This window comes from Pseudophryne corroboree, chromosome 4, assembly GCF_028390025.1.
Source record: "Pseudophryne corroboree isolate aPseCor3 chromosome 4, aPseCor3.hap2, whole genome shotgun sequence".
Taxonomy (NCBI): Eukaryota; Metazoa; Chordata; class Amphibia; order Anura; family Myobatrachidae; genus Pseudophryne; species Pseudophryne corroboree.
In genome coordinates this window covers 555,532,986-555,551,825 of record NC_086447.1, presented here as the reverse complement: position 1 = coordinate 555,551,825, position 18,840 = coordinate 555,532,986, and the positions used below count along the sequence as shown (strand labels likewise).

The 18,840-nt window shown below is 43.6% G+C and overlaps 1 long non-coding RNA gene across 1 annotated transcript; it reads left to right on the top strand.

Moving 5' to 3' along the window:
* The first annotated feature begins 10,305 nt into the window (after nt 1–10,305).
* Nucleotides 10,306–13,570, top strand: LOC134911602 (uncharacterized). The gene is made up of 3 exons (XR_010176705.1): nt 10,306–10,398; nt 11,704–12,258; nt 13,392–13,570. It is a non-coding gene; the product is annotated as an uncharacterized LOC134911602 (long non-coding RNA).
* The last annotated feature ends 5,270 nt before the right edge of the window (nt 13,571–18,840 follow it).

Sequence of the window (18,840 nt, the reverse complement as noted above, 5' to 3'; positions counted from 1 at the left end):
CTCCCACCGGAAAATTATGAATATCAAGTCCACTCCTCTATCCACCCCTCTACTGCATATTACACACCCCCTACAACCCTGGAAGTTATGTACCGGGGACTCCTTCATTCATCCCAATGCCTCTTCTACTGTTTAGTGTTCTCACTCCCGCCCCATCTTAACACTATCTGTGCAGTAAAGGAGTAATTAGCAGAAATTACTGCTCCAGGTCCTACATACTGAGTGGCAGAAAGAACACCCCCTACCGCACATGGGTCATCAAAGCTGCTGCTGATAGCACCCCCCACCCCTACCGCTGGAGGATGGGTAGGGGGCCCAGTGCATTGCTGTGCCCAGGGGCCTACACTGCTGTTAAGACGGCTCTGGGGAGGAGGACGGGCCTGGTCCGCAGCAGCACATGGGTGGCTGGTCCTGGAGCAGGGGCCAGCCACCACATACAGATCACTTGCAGAGGAGGCAGGGCGCAGCAGAGATTGGATGCACTTCTCTCCTCCAGCCGGACTGCGGACAGCGTGCAGGGAGAGAGCAGCGTGGACCGGCGGCTTTGGCAGGAGGAGCATCGAGGGTGAGTGGCGGCTGTGAGAGGCGGACTCGGGAGGAGTGTCTTCAGCCAGTGCTCCAAGGAGAGCCTGGCATCTGTGTCACAGCTCCACCCTGGGTCCGCCGCTCACAGCTCTGCATTCTTATTCACTGACAGGAACCAAGAGGGGCTGCGCTTGTATCGCAGCTGCTGTCTAGGACTGTCTCCGAGTCTCTCATAGCGCGCTCTAAATCCTGCGCCCGGGTCACATCCCCCCCCCCCTTCAATTGCACCCATGGTACATTGCATTTTACTTACAATACAGTTAGTTTAGATTACACATCACTTATACCCCTTTTAGACCAAATTTTGACACAGGAGCTTCCCGGGTGCGACCCGCCTCAGGCCCCTCACATGATCTCCAAGCGCCGCCCGTCTATACAGTGTGATCAGGAAATAGGTTGCATCAACCCGGCAATCAGGAATCACGGCAGACCAATCCGCCCATGCTCAACTGTAGGCAGAACTGCTGAGTACAATATGTCACATTCTTTTTAGCTTATTATGTATACATTCATGGTAATATATTATTGACAATTGATACATTATGTTAACATTGGATTGAGTAGGAAGAGATCTTTGAAGCATTGAGAGTGGTTCCAATATAATGCACATATGAACCACCGCTAATTAATGTTTTTTTTTTTGTGTTTGTGAGTTCCAATTATAATAAAAGTTACGTTTTATTTGAAATAATTAGTGCCCCAGGCGATAGAGTTCTCTGTCCTTCTCTAATAACGTGTTTATATATTACTCTTGGGCTGGGCAGTATAGAGCCTGGCCAGGCTCTGCATACTTAAAAAAAACAAGCAAACATAAAAAATAGTACTTTAAGTGCCTCCCTGGCAACACTGCAGCCCAGCATATAGCAGTTTGTGCTGGGATGAGGAGAAGAGCTGCAAGTGTTGCTGCCAGGTGAGTAGGGGGCGACTCTGGGCCCCTCCATCAGGCCTGGTCATGGGTAATTACTACCTGATTTCCCCCCCCCCCCCCCCCCCCCCTCTGCACCTCTTTCTTTTCTATGTTAACCCACACATGGTTACATGTAAATGTGTACTATTCAATAATTAACACCTTATATACTGGTTTACTATTTTAAGTTCACTATAAGTGGGTAGCAATGCACCTGTCCAGCTCCCCTTTTTTCTGTACCAATATTTACCTACTCTCTTGGGAAACAGAAGGTTTACCATTATTCTCACTGAATAATGGTAAACCCTCACAAAGCGAGCACACTCCAGAGGCTTCCGCCTTTTCAATCCGTGTTGAAGCCCTGAAGGTCAGCTACATTCTGGACATTCTGGACTTCTCCTGCTTACTGTGGGACCAGAAGGTCAAATCCCCCAGGTGCCATGGGACAGCAAGGGGTCCTGTATCTGCCACTGCTTTGACTGTTGACTGGCTGGGAGGGAAAAGGCCAGGAGAGCAGTCACTTACATAAAATCCTCCCACCCCCTTGAACGTGGCCCACTAAGCCCCTCCCCCTTACAGAAAGGGGCATGATCTTAAAACAGTGCCCACTGGGGGGAATTACCCAGCTCCCTGTCAGACGAGTCAGAGCATGGATGAAGTCTAAGGATAAGGACAGTTCACTCAGTTCTCTCATCGCCCCCAGTGGTCATTTGGAGTGGTGCCATATCAAGAGCAGGTGCAGTTTGACCAGCCATCATAGACCGAGAAGCAGGCTCCCGCATGGATGCAATTAGTTCAGGATGATCTTTTGGGGGAAATATTATTAGTGTCATTCCACAAACTTTCAAACCAAGGTGCACAGTTTTTTTGTAATGTATAACACTTATCTTGTAGTTGTGATCTTCCTTGTAGTTTATTTTTGTCTCAAAATCTTGGATCTAGACATAAATTGCATATTTTGAGAGGAATCCAGTTGGAAACAAGGTTTAGCGAGGTAAAATGCCTAGCTTACATCGCACCCAGTTTTGGATTACCGCAGGTATGCTCACTCCTGATACCCATGGTATCCAATTTATAAAATTAGTTGTGGGTTTTCAGCACTGAAAAACCCCATGACGCATGAAAAACAAATAAAAGATACTCAATTCTCTGGGGGTCTCCGCGGCTCCTAGTGGTCTCCCCTCCATCTTCTCACTGGAGAGGGGGCTGCTGGGAGGCTTCAGGGGCTGTTGGGAGGTGCAATGACTGCTGGGGGATCTAGTTCTCTCAGGGGCGAGATCTGGTGACACTGGACAGGGAGTCACGCACACAGTGGGGGTCACTCACACACTCACTTATACACACTCATACACTCACACACACTCATACACTCACACAGACACTCACATATACCTCACATACTCACTGCTGTTGCAGAAGACCGGCTCCCAACGATGGACACAGAAATCCGTGCTTCATTTAGTGAGTAATTACAGACTAACTAAAAGTTTCCTAAAATTACAGATTCTAGGAAAAATCTGAATTGCACTGGAGGTACAAGAATTAAGACGCAGCCATTTCTATAGAAATACCACGTCCCATTTTCTGTCCTGCAATTGAATAGCAAAACCCCACGGCTGTGGGAAAAAACCTGTGCCACAGGGTTTTTTTTCCCCACCAGCAATTGGATCACCCGCCTCCTTTGAGTGTTGTGCAAATATTCAGAATATTTGTATTTAAGGTATGATTCGGTTTGTTTTCACTTTAACCTATCTGTACATAAAAAGTACATTGTGTATTTATTATCTATTTTTAATGTATTCTAAATGAAAATACCCCCACATTATTTGGTGTACAGTACATTGCAAAATGCAAGTTTTGTGCGCAAAAGCAATTCACTTCAGCTTATCTAAAAAACAAAACAATTATGAATAATTTTAATATTAGAATTTCTAATAGTCATCTATGTAACACTGTGGTCAGGTATGTGACATAGGGGTGAGTCATGTATGTGCCATTGTTATTAATTAGTTTATTTTCTCCATAGAGAGCAATGTTGTTTTTATTTATTTTCTGATATTCTTTCTAGAGGTCATTAGCAGCAACTCCCTGTCTAGATCACATAGGAGAAATCCAAACATGTACAGAAAAAAAGGAAATAAGCCAGTTTTAAGGAGAAACTAAGAAAATGACAGAAAATGTTAAACAAAGGCCATAACTATGACAAAGAAATAAACAAACCGCAAAACTACAACTCCTTTCTCTAGCATGCAGGGGGCCACCCAGCACACGGCAAAGCCGCCCTGCATGCTGGGAGCTCCCCCCTCTCTGAAATGCGAGCGCATCGCTAAACAATGATTTCCGTACTTCAGTATTCACTGTTGAATCAGCCGTTGAGTAAGCTTAAGCAACAGTGCTGCAAGTATGGCGATACGGGATGGTACTGCGTACCAGTAAGAAATTGACAGCCGTTACGTAGCACTGCCGGCCTGACCACCTTACTTGCAGCCACTGCTGTGTCTGAGGGGAGGAGAGCGCAGCGCTCGCCTCTCTTGCCCCTCAGTGCTCAGTCCGGTCTCCGGCGGCAGCATGTATCTCAAATGAGGCGCCGGTTCGTTAACCAATCAGAGCTCACGGACCAGCAGCTTTCCTCCCCTCAGACATGCAGCAACAGCAGCAGTAGCGATGAGCAGGACTGTGGGAAGGGGGGAGGGGACTGTGGGCATATGTGTATCTGGCACTGTGAGGAAATGTGTGTACCTGATACTGTGGGGGCATATGTGTATCTGGTACTGTGGGGGCATACAGCACTTCACTTTTTCCTCATTTTGTTACGTTACAGCCTTATTCCAAACTGGAAGAAATTCATTTTCCCCTCAAAGTTCTATACACAATGGCCCTCATTCCGAGTTGGTCGCTAAGAGTCATCGCAACGCAAATGTACGAAATGTAAGTATCTGCGCATGCGCAAATGCGTGATTACGCTTGCGCGAGTACATACGTACGACAACTGTGCTAAATTACTCAGAAAAAAAAAGCCGTAACTTGCAAACGAAAACGAGGAGTGGCGTGGGCGTGGCGGAGGCGAGACTTCGCAATGCTCCGACATGGGCGTGAAAGTGGGCGTACAGTGTGGGAGTATGCAACTCGCAATGGGCGTGTTTTTCGCAAATAAACATTGTCGCTGTTAAAACTAACATAGGAAACCGTAGCAACATTCACGCAGCAGCCGAGTAGGTCTGCAGTTACTCTACATTTGCGAAGTACTGGTACAAGTGTGTATGCAGTAATTAACAGTTAATTGGAGAGCACATTCATCTGATGTCCAATTACTTGTTAATTAATGAGCAGATGAAAGTTACCAACCAGCAATTGTCTGAACACACATTACATGTTTATTCTACTCACATATAAATCGCACACACTGTCAAATAAGGGTGTTATTGTGGTTTTCGTTGGTGTGTAAGCATTTGTGAAATGTTTTAATGTGTGTTAGACTACCAAATGCAAACAAGTGAAATTATTTGTGTAAGTTATTGAAATCTGCAACATTTTTTAAAAATAAACCAACACCCACATAATGCAGCATGCACTATTATTTAGTCTTAAAAGTCACAATAATATTTGTTTTTAATATCTGACAATGTTTTAAATTATGTCCTGTTGACCATAGATATTTCTACAAAGTGTCGGGTCTGTTTACTTAATATGGACATTAAAGTGTGGTGCAAAACATACCTTTTTAAGTTTTTTTTTTTTTTTTTTTTTCGGAGAAATTGCAGATTGGTCTCCAAGTGTCTATATGCTGACCTAATCTTTCTGGAAATAAGATTTACCTAATGCATTACCTTGAAGAAACTGCACCAATTTTTAATATATATTTTTTATTACTGAAATAATATTTCACACCATTTAAACAACATGGCTCCACGTGAGTCTCACAGGCAGAGATGGACCAAGCAGCAAGCAGATGGCACTGACAATAATTATATAGCAGAACTCAGTACTCTGCAAAATTCTGCTTCTGACAAAAGTATATTTTTAAAGCATAAATAAAACATATTACACACCCTGCCACACACAAATTTTATACCAAATGAGAAAGAATTAGGATCCACCACACAAACACAACAATACATAGCACACTAGTAAGAGGAAGATGGCTCTGGTGTTTATACAAATAAACTCACAGGCTACAATACCTCCAAACAGAAAGAAAACATTTCACTAAGAGGGAGTTATCCATTCTGGCCACACAAGCCAACTCCAAAATAACATAGAGGCAACAACAAAAACATGGGTGCTGCCCATCTGGAGAGACATCATTTTCTTCTTTTTCTACCCGCCTGAGGCTGTTCTTCTTTGGAAGGTCTGCGGAGCGACCTTCGTTGGGCCTGCCCAGTGTCCTGTTCTTCCTGGGCAGGGGCAGGGGATGGAGCCGATGTGGTTGGCTCTCTGCCACTGTGGGCAAGGGAGACAGCGATGTCCTGGAGCCCTTGCAAGATGTTATTTGCAAGGCTTTGGAATGAGGAGGCAAGTTGTTCTTGGCCCTGCCTGATCTCTGCCAGACTTTGGCAGAGTTGAGCAACACCTTGCTCAACACAGATTCGGTGCTCAGTGAGCCGGACAGCTATCTGGCTTACCTCCCGGATGACCCCGTCTTGAAACCGATTTAGGCTCTCACCATACCTAGCAATTTCAAGCAGGATCTCCGGGATAGCAGAGGGTTGGGTGGGGGGGCCAGTAGGAACCTGCAGAGGTGGGATTTGTTGGCCCACACTGCCAGACCCACTAGGTCCCTCCACCTCAGCCTCAACCACATAACCGGCCTGTGACTCAAACTGGTCACCCCCCTGTGCTGTGTTTTGTGGCAAGCAAATTGAAGAATGTGTGGGGAAAAAGTAGGATACAAAATTAGTTTATTATTCTAAATACAGTTCAAATTAAAGACAAATTAATGTGTAAACTTACCTTCCAAGTCATGTCCCGTCAGAATCTCAGGCAGGTCCGTGTCCATATGAGACACCCCTTGGCCCTCCTCATAACTGACACAGGGCATCGCCATCTCCTCCAAGTCAGTATACTCCACAGCGACAGGTGTTCCACCCCCTGTAGCCCTTGAGGCATTCCACTCCGCAGCCCTCTTTGCCTTCAGGCGGGATTTGAAGTCGGCCCACCTACATATGTATTGTGAAAGAGGGACAAAGTGGAGTATTATTATTGGTCTAAGTAAATATATAGCACACGTGTTCTGCTTGTGTTTGCTAGACATAACATCACATGTAACTACATTTTTTAGTCAACTTAGCACAGAAAAAGGACTGTCAAGATGCACTTACCGTCGTCTCACTTCCTGCGATGTTCTGACGACAGAGCCAACTTCATTCACAGATTTTGTGATGTCTCTCCAGATGCGATCTTTTGAAGCCGCCCCCATGTTTTTGGGGCCTCTATGGATTTTGGACATGGCCTGCGTGACCAAGACACGCAACTCCCTCTTAGTGAATGCAGGCTGTCTTTTCTTCCGTCTGGAGGTAGCCTGTGAGGTTTCTTCTTGTTGGTCATCACCATCTTCCTCCTCACTAGCAGCTTCTGTCTGTTGTGTTTGTGTGGCTAAAGCCAATTCTCCCTCAGTTTGGTCACTCTGTGTGTGTGGCAGGGTATCCCCACTCAATTGTTGGGGTACAGAAGCAGAAATTTGCAGAATACTAGGTCCTGCCTCTTCACCATCCGCAGAGGCGCATTCCAACATGCGCCTTTGGCAATCTAGGCGTTTTTTCATCAATGCCATCTGCTGCTCTGCAATGCGGTCCATCTCTGCTGCTATTTGCTCACGAGAAGCCATGTTTGCGATGACGTGTTTACGCCGAGGTGTGTGCTTATTTATACCTACGTGCGTCGCGTTAATTCACACAGGTGTACAGTATGTTAATCTGGATAATGATTGCACTGCTTATTTAACGGCCTACTTTGCACGCTGTGAGTGTAGGTAGTTTGGAGTTTCACAGTTGAGTTTGCAGGCTTGTGCGTGAAGGTGCTATTGGAATTTTATGAGTGAGTAATTGTGAAGCATACATTTGTACTTTTGTTCGCGTTTAGAATATAGACAGTGTAGCATTTTGTCTGCGAATTAACGTTAGTGAGTATTCTGGGATTCGTCTTGTTTATATTTTTAATAAACGATTTTAGTTTATGTTGATTGTTTGTTAATCTTTTTAACACATATATTTTGCAAGTCCATTTTTGACAAAAGACCTGTGCTTCATTGTTTTTAAGCTAATTTAAGGTCTCTTGTAGGATATTTTGTTTGGCTGACTGAACCCTACAGTCTTATTGTCTTTTTGTGTGCCAATTAACACAAATTGATACAACCTTTATTTTGGATCAGGTAAGTGCCCTTGGCCTGTGTTGTTGCCTGTTTGTGTTAATGGTCTGTATGTTGTTTTTGACTGTTCTTTTTGGTCTCTTGTAGGTTCTTTTGTTTGGCTGACTGAACCCTACAGTCTTAGTGACTTTTTGTGTGCCAATTAACACAAATTGATACTACCTTTATTTTGGATCAGGTAAGTGCCCTTGGCCTGTGTTGTTGCCTGTTTGTGTTAATGGTCTGTATGTTGTTTTTGACTGTTCTTTTTGGTCTCTTGTAGGTTCTTTTGTTTGGCTGACTGAACCCTACAGTCTTAGTGACTTTTTGTGTGCCAATTAACACAAATTGATACTATCTTTATTTTGGATCAGGTAAGTGCCCTTGGCCTGTGTTGTTGCCTGTTTGTGTTAATGGTCTGTATGTTGTTTTTGACTGTTCTTTTTGGTCTCTTGTAGGTTCTTTTGTTTGGCTGACTGAACCCTACAGTCTTAGTGACTTTTTGTGTGCCAATTAACACAAATTGATACAACTTTTATTTTGGATCAGGTAAGTGCCCTTGGCCTGTGTTGGTGCCTGTTTGTGTTTGTTCAAAGTGTTTTGATTATGTTTGTTTTCCATCTTGATAATAAATGTTTTTTTGGTTACCAGGATGGATCTGCAAAGTAGTGTTTTTCTTGGCTGGACTAGCTACTAAATGCCTATATTGTTTGTTGTTGTTTTTTAAATTTGTTAAATGTTTGTTTTGTTTTTTTAAGGTGTTTGTGATGTGTTTGATGCTCAGAATTTAAATTAGTTAAAATGTAATAAAATTTCAATTTAACATGTGTAGCTTTTTTAAAAATATTAATATATTATGTTTTTTGAATTTTTATTTTCCATTTCTTCCTGAATTGAACCCAGAAAAAATGTCGTACGCTCCTGCAGTAAGTTGACACCCCCTTTTTTTAACCATTTATTGTTTTTATATTTTTATGACTTTGTTTTTTTATTATTCAACATCTCTATTTTTTTTATATAAAAGTGTGTGATGTCTATATTTATCGCAGCCGAAGCCCTACCTCCCCAACCCACGCCAGCACTCCCACCCCAACCGCCAGCCCCACAACCACAACCGGCTCCTCATCAACCAAGGCAACGGAGGCGTGCTAGGCCACCAATTTTCCGAACCCGTGTCCTACTTTTTGGGATGCCAGATGATGTGGTGGTGCGTAGATACAGGCTGCCACCACATCTAATCCTAGACACTCTCTCCATAATAGAGAGTGATCTGGAGTCAGAAATTCGGTATCCTACAGCAATACCACCATTGACACAATTCCTTGCTGTGTTACATTTTTTGGCTACAGCCTCATATCAGCATGTTGTGGGAGACCTGGTTGGCATGTCGCAGGGCCAGTTCAGTAAGGTCCTGCGGCGTGTCTGCCAGGCTTTCCTAAAGCGTGTAAAGCAATTTATTGATATGCCTTTGGATGTTGGTGCCCTAGATGTGGTGAAGCGGCAATTTGAGGAAGGTGGTAGTCGCTTCCCACATGTTATTGGGGTTGTGGATGGCACACATGTAGCTATTCAGCCACCAAGACATAATGAAGAAATTTATAGAAACAGGAAACTGTTTCATTCTCTGAATGTAATGGTTGTTTGTGGGCCATCCCTCCAGATCCTTTCCCTGAATGCAAAGTTTACTGGAAGTTCACATGATGCATATGTCATTAGACAATCAGGGATATGGCAGAGATTAAGATCAAGTCAACGAGCAGACATGTGGTTATTGGGTGAGTTGGTGCACATTTTTTGTTTTCTCAAATATTTTGAGTAAAAAATATACTATTTTTAATTTTGGGTTTTTCATCAAACAGGAGACCGTGGATATCCTTGCACCCCCTGGCTCATGACTCCTTACCGTAATCCCAGGCCAGGACCACAGATGGCATTTAACTCCGCGCTTACTGCCACTAGGCAGCTGGTGGAGCGCACAATTGGTGTCCTTAAAGGGCGGTTTCGTGTGCTCCACCGCACTGGTGGTGACATCATGTATTCGCCGGAGATGGCAAGTAAAATAGTGGTCCTGTGCGCAATACTACATAATATTGCGGTAAGGAGTAGTGTAGAGCTTCCACAGGCAGAGGAATTGCCTGATGAGGAGCCAGGGGTTGTTCGACACTTCGGTGGGGGGAGTGTTACACGGAGGGGGAGCCAAGTCAGGGCAAGGATTGTTGCCGAATATTTCAGGTATAGTGTTTTTATATTATCTTTTTTATTAAAATTAAAAGCACAGTATGCTTATGTATTATTTTTAATGTTGTCATTTTTTTTGTTATTGTAAAGTGATTGTGTAATGCTTTTGTTGTGTTGGAATGTGTATTATTTCTTATAGTAAAAATCCGGAAACATGTTAAGGTTTAATTTTTTTAAGTGAAAAAAAAACAATGTGATGTTGCTAAATAGTGTCCTTATTTGTTTTATATCCTAAAATCCTGATTATGTAAACAAACACACAAAAAAATGATACTGAATGTTGCCCACTTTGTGACTGTCCAGCTGAATGATCACAAAAACTGTGGTGAGTACACAGATATGTATAGTAATTTAGACAAAACTGTGTGTCTGTGTCTGTGTTTGTGTTTTTGTGTAATTTTTTTTTGGTCTAAAATTTGCTTCTGCGAATGCGTATTTCCGCCCGAGCGAAATAACACTCTGCTCTTCACAGCATTGCAAAGATCAATAAAGTTATTAGAAATGACAACATAGATTTTTGACCAATCACATGCTAACAGACACTATAAATATATGCCCAAATAAGGAAAACGCCATTGCCATGATGCGTGCTGCACCTTTCACCAGGCGGGAGCTCCGCGTCCTGGTTGCGGTGATGGACCGCCGCGTAGGCCGCGTTGGGTGCTTCATACCAAATAGGGTTAAGCGCGAGGCCTACGCGGAGGTCCGCCGCCTGCTGCGTTCTCGCGTCCGCAGCAGGCGGACAATCATACAACTAGAGAGGAGGTGGAGTGATCTCCGCAGGAGGACTCCAGAGCTGTTGGCGGAGATCCGCCAGCAAATACGTTCAATGCATACACGAAGTAAGTTACATTACATAAGATTATTAGCATAAATTGTGCTAATGGGGGTAATTCCAAGTTGATTGCAGCAGGAATTTAGTTACCAATTGGCAAAAACCAAGTGCACTGCAGGGGATGCATATTTAACATGTGCAGAGAGAGTTAGATTTGGGTGGGGTGGGTTCAATCGGCAATATAATTTGCAGTGTAAAAATGAAGCAGTCCGTTTTTACCCTGCACAGAATAAAATAACCCACCCAAATCAAACTCTCTCTGCACATGTTATATCTGCCTCCCCTGCAGGCCACATGGTTTTGGCCAATTGCTAAATAAATTCCTGCTGCGAACAACTTGGAATTACCCACAATTTACACTAAGTGGTAGGCTAATTGCAACACTGAGTGTCTATTTTGGTACAATAGGACAGTGTGTGTGGTTAGGGCAAACAGTACTGACTGTAGCAAAGTGCCACCAAACAAGTGCATGTTTTGCAGAATTAATAACCATGCAGGAAACTGTACCCAAAATCTTGATCAGTGCTGTCTATATAATAAGGTGCCTTGAATAGTGATCTGGTGATGTTGCCTAGACCATTCAATATGACTCAATGGAATAGATTAAGGAATGAGCTTCAAAATAATAGTTTGTTTCATTTTGATTGCTGTGGGCAACATGAAGAGGTTTTTACAATGTTTTTTAAGCAAAATAAAATAAAATAAAAATTAACATGGAACAGAACAGTGAAATTTCTACTTGTTTAGTATGTAATTTAACATGCTAACTAAATTTAATAAAAATTATCTTTATAGGACGACAACAACGCCAGAGCTCTCAGCCCCCTTCCCCTTCCCAGTCCCCCTCCCCTTCTCACTCCCCCTCCCCTTCCCAGTCCCCCTCCCCTTCCCAGTCCCCCTCCCCTTCCCAGTCCCCCTCAGCTTCCCAGTCCCCCTCAGCTTCCCAGTCCCCCTCAGCTTCCAACGCCCCCTCAGCTTCCCAGGCCCACTCCACTTTCCACTCCCCTTCTCACACCACCTCTCCATCTCTTTCTGTGACCCCTTCTCCTCCTTCCCATACCCCTTCTCCTTCAACTTCAAAATCCCCTTCTCAGCCCCCCTCACCCTCTATTGGCTTAACTTTCTCTCCGCCCCCCTCGCCCTCTCAATCAGACCCACCCTCTGAAATTTTTTGCCCAATCCAGCCTCCTTCCCCCATCCCTCCTCCTTCCCCCATCCCTCCTCCTTCCCCAATCCCTCCTCCTTCCCCCATCCACCCGCCTTCCCCCATCCAGCCGCCTTCCCCACCCAGTGAGTGGGCACAAGAAGCACCTGATGATTTTCCTGCCAACCATCATGTTGCAGAGGAAAGTAAGTGTTTGAACATGTTGATAAAAAAAAATAAAAAACCTACTTACACTTACAATGACAAAACATGCAGTGTTGTACTGTTGGAATTGTTGTACCAAGGACAACTATTTGTGTGATTCTTCATGGTCTACATGTTGCATTTACATTTTTGAGAGTGTCATTATATGTACAGTGTTTATGTGGGCAATGTTTTGTGTGTCCACTGTAGGTCGACACTCATTAGGTTGACAGGGTTGCCAGGACAACAGGGTTTATATGTGTTAGTTTTTCGGGGAAACAGTTAGACCAGAGTGGAGTTTAGTATGTTGTTGGTCTTTTACACTTGTGCCTGTGTAGTCTTAATATTTTCACTTACAAATCACATGCTTCACTTTGTTAGGCAGCCTAATGACACAATGATTGGTGGTGTGAAAGTTACACTCACAAAATGTTTTTGGGATAAATTCAAACCTGTTTGACCTTATTTAGTAAGGGCAGCTTTCAGGGAGTGTGGGCATGCTAGGATATGTTGTCCTTCTGAAGATGTTGATATGCAGTGTGATGAGGCTGGACCAAACCCATAAAAATTAGAAAATAAACACAACAGATGTGAATGAATGCCAACATGGTGTAACATTGACGAAGATGGTAGTTATCTTGAACATGGGAGGTCGCCCATAGCAAACAATAAGATTATACTTTACAATTGTGTAACCACTTCTACAAGATAAGATTATTATTTTTGCTTGTTTGCTATGGGCAACGCTCCATCTTAAATAGAACTCACATAGTAGTAAATGTACCCCATGGTCTCGTAAACTGTTAAAATATAAAAAAAAAGGCTGAGCAGGCTTGTGTGTTCTGATAATGAATGTACCATAAAACAGCCATGATGTAGTAACTTTGCCATTAAGCAGGCCTGTCCAAACTGCGGACCTCCAACTGTTGAGAAACTACACATCCCAGCATGCCCTGACACAGCTTTGGCATTCCCTGGCCCCTAAACTGTGTCAAGGCATGCTGGTATATGTAGTTTCACAACAGCTTTAGGGATGCAGTTTGGACATGCCTGCATTAAAGTGTGCTTTGTGCCTTGCTTGTATAATAAGTAATGTGAGTAAGTTAGTAATTTTTATGTTGGCTCTTAATTTCAGATGTTGCCGTTGGAGATCCCACTTCTTTTGGGGACATTCTTCAAAACATGAAGATACATTTACAGGCCTTGCTGGGTCTGGTTGACAAAATGCAAAAGTTGCATTAGTTTTGTTTAACAAATGTTAATATTTTAATTTTTTCTATTATAAAAATCAAAAATGTTACCAAATAAAATAAATAATTTTTTCTAGTTAAGCGGGTGTTTAGTATTTATTAATGCAATACAGGAGCAGCAGATTGCCTATCACACATTTATTACCTTCAACATTTCATACATCTAACGTAAGTTTGGTTTAAAATTAAAAAATACATATGTTGTTATTGTCTTAAAAAACATGCAAACACCTTCATTCACATACTACAACTCTATTAAAAAAAAAAAAAAAACAAGTAGACCAAGCACATTTCAAACATCTATATTTCTAGTAAAAAAAAACAAATAGATGAGGTACAATTATGGCTACAAAGTGTTCTTCAGGTATTTTAAAAAGACTTAATTGATCATGAACATTCCAATTCATTTCACTAATTGAATTCGTAATTGAGGAGGGCTTGTGGACTTTCAATTGTAAGGTGTTCTTCCACTTAATAGTTGAAAAAAACCATTGTGGTGCGTTTTTCCTTTAAAGTGAGCACTTTTAATGTAAAATGTGTAAATCTACTACAACTTAGTATTTTGACGATGAAGTATGTGTTAATGCGATGGTTTCGCATTGCTGCGATGTTTTCGCATTGCTGCGATGTCATTTGGCGTACGCCCACTTTGTGTAATACTGCGTACGAATGAGCAACAATACGTTGGGGGCGGATGTTCGCAAATTTACTACATTAACGCAAATTTACGAATAGGTTGTGCGAACGAAAAACTTAGCGACCAACTCGGAATGAGGGCCAATACCCCATAATGAGAACGTGAAAAAAGTATTTTTGAGATTTTTGCAAATTTCTTTAAAAAAAATAAAATAATAAACTTAAAACCTGGACCATTGGGGTGCCTTGAGGACCGCGTTTGAGAACCTATATACTATATTTTATTCCACAGGTTCTCAAACTCGGTCCTCAGGACCCCAAACAGTTAATGTTTTCCTGGTCTCTTTACAGAATTGCAAGTGAAATGTTCAAATCCACCTCTGGATCATTCAAAATGTATAACTGAGTAATGAGTACACCCGTGCACCCACTTGGTGATCTGGAAAATGTGAACTGTGTGGTGTCCTGAAGACTAAGGGTGTGTACACACGGTGAGATCCCTGCTATGCTCGATTTTGACTATGCGATTCCCCTTGAACTCCCCTAGAGCCCAGATAGCACAGATTGTACAGATTTTGACTATCTGTGTTTGAGATTTTGTCTATGTACGATTTTGACTAAGTGCCAATTGTGACTATACTTTGTACTAGATTGTACACTAGATAGTCAACATTGACTTGCCTGCACAGTCTATCAAGCCTTACGATACCGACCCCACGGGAGCGCGCATTGGGATCGAATCTGTATCGCAAGCTGCCTAACACCTTGAGATATGCACTAACTTTTCATAAGATTTTGACTATATAGTCAAAATCTCACAGATTTATCTCACCGTGTGTACACACCCGAAGTTTGAGAACCACTATTTTATTTCCATCTATGGATCCTAGGCCTGATTCTGAGTTGGGAATAAATCAAGAAAGAGCAAGTAACTGTGCACCTGGGTAAAACCATGCTGCACTGCAGGTATGGCAGATGTAATATGTGCAGAGCGTTAGATATGGGTGGTGTGTGTCCAAACTAAACTCTAAACTGCAGTGTAAAAATAAAGCTGTCCAGCCTTTGTGGGCTACTTGCAAAAGCAGCCAGTATTTACCATACATACAGTTTTGTTTTATGTATTTGTACCCCATGCATTGCAACATGGTTTGTCCAGGGGCACAATAACTTGCTCTTTCTAGCTTTATTCCCAGCTAAGAATCAAGGGGATCATTCCGAGTTGATCGCTCACTGACGTTTTTCGCAGTGCAGCAAACAGGTTACTGCTGCGCATGCGTATGCACCTTCTTACGGGTACAAAGCGGATCATTGCTGGGCGATGGATTTAACGAAGAATCCATTCGCACAGCCGATCGCAAGGAGATTGACAGGAAGGGGGCGATTATGGGTGTCAACTGACCGTTTTCAGGGAGTGTTTGGAAAAACGCAGGCGTGTCCAGGCGTTTGCAGGGCGGGTGTCTGATGTCAATACTGGGACCGGACAGGCTGAAGTGATTGCAAGGGCTGGGTAAGTCCAGAGTTACTCAGAAACTGCAAAAAACGTTTTTGTCTCGCTCGGCTGCACACGCGTTTGCACACTTGCAAAGTGAAAACACATTTCCCCGTGGGCGGCGACTATGCGTTTGCATGGCTGCTAAAAGTAGCTAGCGAACGATCAACTCGGAATGACCCCCCAAGACCTCTGTCTTTACATTTAAACAGTACCTGATGTAATGTATGGCAGTAATCACTAATGTGTGTTTATGTTTGAGTATGTACAGAGCCAGCTCTACCACACATATCCGCATTGAAGCGGTTACTGATTACAAAATGCTGATGCTATAAATAAATAAGGGTCAGATAACCTTGAATACACTGACCATTTTTACTGATTAAAATGTTGTGTCTCAAGGCTGTATCCTTGGTTTACCACAATTTCGTAGACGCGTTTTCTGAAAACCTGTTTAATCCCTTACCTCTGAACTGTTCTGTAGATATTGCAGAGGAATAAAAGCTTAGTATTTCTGAAATTATATCTTCATGTCAACAAATGTAGTGTGTGCTTGGTACAAACGGCAGCCTATGTCATAATAACACAACTCAGTTGTACAGCTTTTTCACGCTTTATTTTGTCTTTAGTAGCCTTCTGTACTAAGGGGGTCATTGAGACCTGATCGCACACTAGGATTTTTTGCTGCGCTGCGATCAGGTCAGAACTGCGCATGCGTATGCACCGCAATGCGCAGGTGCGTCGTACAGGTACAAAGCGGTTCGTTGCTGGGCTATGGATTGTACGAAGAATCCATTCGCACAGCCGATCGCAAGGAGATTGACAGGAAGAAGGCGTTTGTGGGTGGCAACTGACTGTTTTCTGGGAGTGGTTGGAAAAACGCAGGCGTGTCCAAGCGTTTGCAGGGTGGGGGTCTGATGTCAATTCCGCAGCGGCTAAGTAAGTTCTGGGCAACTCAGAATCTGCACAAAACTTTTTTGTACCGCTCAGCTGCACATGCGTTCGCACACTTGCAAAGCAAAAATACACTCCTCTATGGGCGGCGACTATCTCCTCGCAGCAGTGCAAAAAAACGAATTAGGCCCTAAGTGTAATACTAAGGATCCTATCATTACAAGCATGTATTCTAGGGTGGCCACCTCATCCCTTTAATTCTGGACACATACAGTATTAATTACACAGGTTCTGTGGCTGATTAAAACCAGGTGAAATGGAGTCTTGAAGTCAGCCAGCCACAGAACCTGTGTTATTAATATGTGCCCAGAATTAAAGGGATGAGGTGGCAACCCTAATGTATTCTCGGATTCAGTATGAGATCCCAGCTGACGTGATGCCGGCTGTCAGGGTCCCGACAGCAGCATCCTGCCAACCAGAATACGGGCAGAGAGCGCAGCGAGTCACCTCTGCGCTCGCCACGCTTCAGGCCACGCTTCAGGTGGTGGCGTGGGACTAACAACTCGAGTGGGAATACAGGGGAGTGATCGGTATTCCGACCACTGGCATTTTACTGGCTGTCGGAATTCCGGCATTTGGATCCTGAATGCCGGGATCCCGACAGCCGGTATATTGACTACATCTTGTATTCTCAGTATATCTACAAGCTGTTAGGCTTACCTTACGATCCCGAAAACCTCATGGATTACACAGGTTTCTTTGGCTGATTAAAACCAGGTGAAATTTAGGTAGGAATTTTTTATTACCATTTTTAGCTTAAACTTTTGTTTTAGACAATTTGTATTTTAAGGCATTGCTAAAGGATGCTCTATAATAGGATTTTTAGTTGAATTAAATAGGATTTGGTCAGTCCTTTTTCTGAACTTCTTTGTATGTAGCTAAACGCAGGGGCTCCTCACTAACTGACACCAGGAGCTACTCACGTCTATAAAATACTGCCTCTCACAGTGCAGGATAACTCATGCAGTCCAATATTCTACAACCAGGGTTGCTATCACAAATTGAGGGACCCGGGATGTACAAAATAGGCAGGCCCCACTATACAGTCACACGGGTGGGGGGATAGGGACTGGAGGGAAGGGGTGGTACACGGCAGGTAGCGTTGGAGAGGAGGATACAGGGCAGCAGCCCAACGGCACAGTGAGCAGGGCATTAGGAGAGTATAATAGTAATCAGACTTAGGGGCAGAGGTGGTTGGAGTGTGATAAATTCGCCCAAACTCTCAAAGCGATAACTGAATACATTGAATGATCGAATGAATGTTTCAATTATCGCATGCAGTTACAGAGCTTGTGAGAAAGCTCTGTCCCTGTGAATCAGCTTCACACACATATCACTGTATTTTTCGTAAAAAAAATAAAAATACAGGGATACGTGTCTGCACATATGCCGCCCCCGCTGCTGCTGCTGGCTGCCTTGCTCCTGTTTTGGTTACCTCCTCACCCACCCCCACTGCTCCTGCCTTAAGGCCCGTTGCTGCCCTAGCCCCCTGCCCCCGTATGTGTAAGAAATAAATAGAATATATCTTATGTGCACCGGAGAGGGGATGAGCAATGGTCTCCTCTCTGGCCGGCTGATCAGCTGTATGCAGTAAGTCGGAATGCAGTGAAAGTGCCAGCAGGCACTTTACTGCATCCCTGCTGACTCTACACACATCAACTGATCCACCGGGCCGGAGAGGAGACCACCACTCAGCCCCCTCCGGTGATTGTAAGCTTTGTTTTATAAACTCATGGAAAAACTGGGTGGAGGGGGGCTAGGGCAGCAGCAGGGGGTAGAGCAGAGGTGGCGGGAGGGGTGATTCGGGCCGCTGGTAGGTGGAGCCGGGCTGCGGGTGACAGGAGCCCGCAGCGGGGAGTATTAGCTGGGAAGTGGAGAGCTGGAGCTTGGGACAGGAGGCATCCTGCACTTCAGTAATCAGTCTGTGGTCTATGTAGACACACATAGTTGGTCACACTGCTTGGGTCCCTGCGCAGCTATCTCTGCCAGGGGGCAGTGAAAGCTGTGCTGAAGCCTGCATATCGTTGTGAGACCTGTGATAATGCCAGCTGAAACTGGCGTAATTTTGACAGTGCTCATTGACTATTTTTTTCACAGTATTTTTTTTTTTTTTAGTAAATACGGCTATATCTCATTTCATATTATGAGTATGGGGAATGTGATCTGGGTTACCAAAAAAAAATATTTAAGGGTTTGGAGCAGTTTTTATATGGACTGTATGCAGCTTGCTACATCCCATCTCATCAGTCTACCCC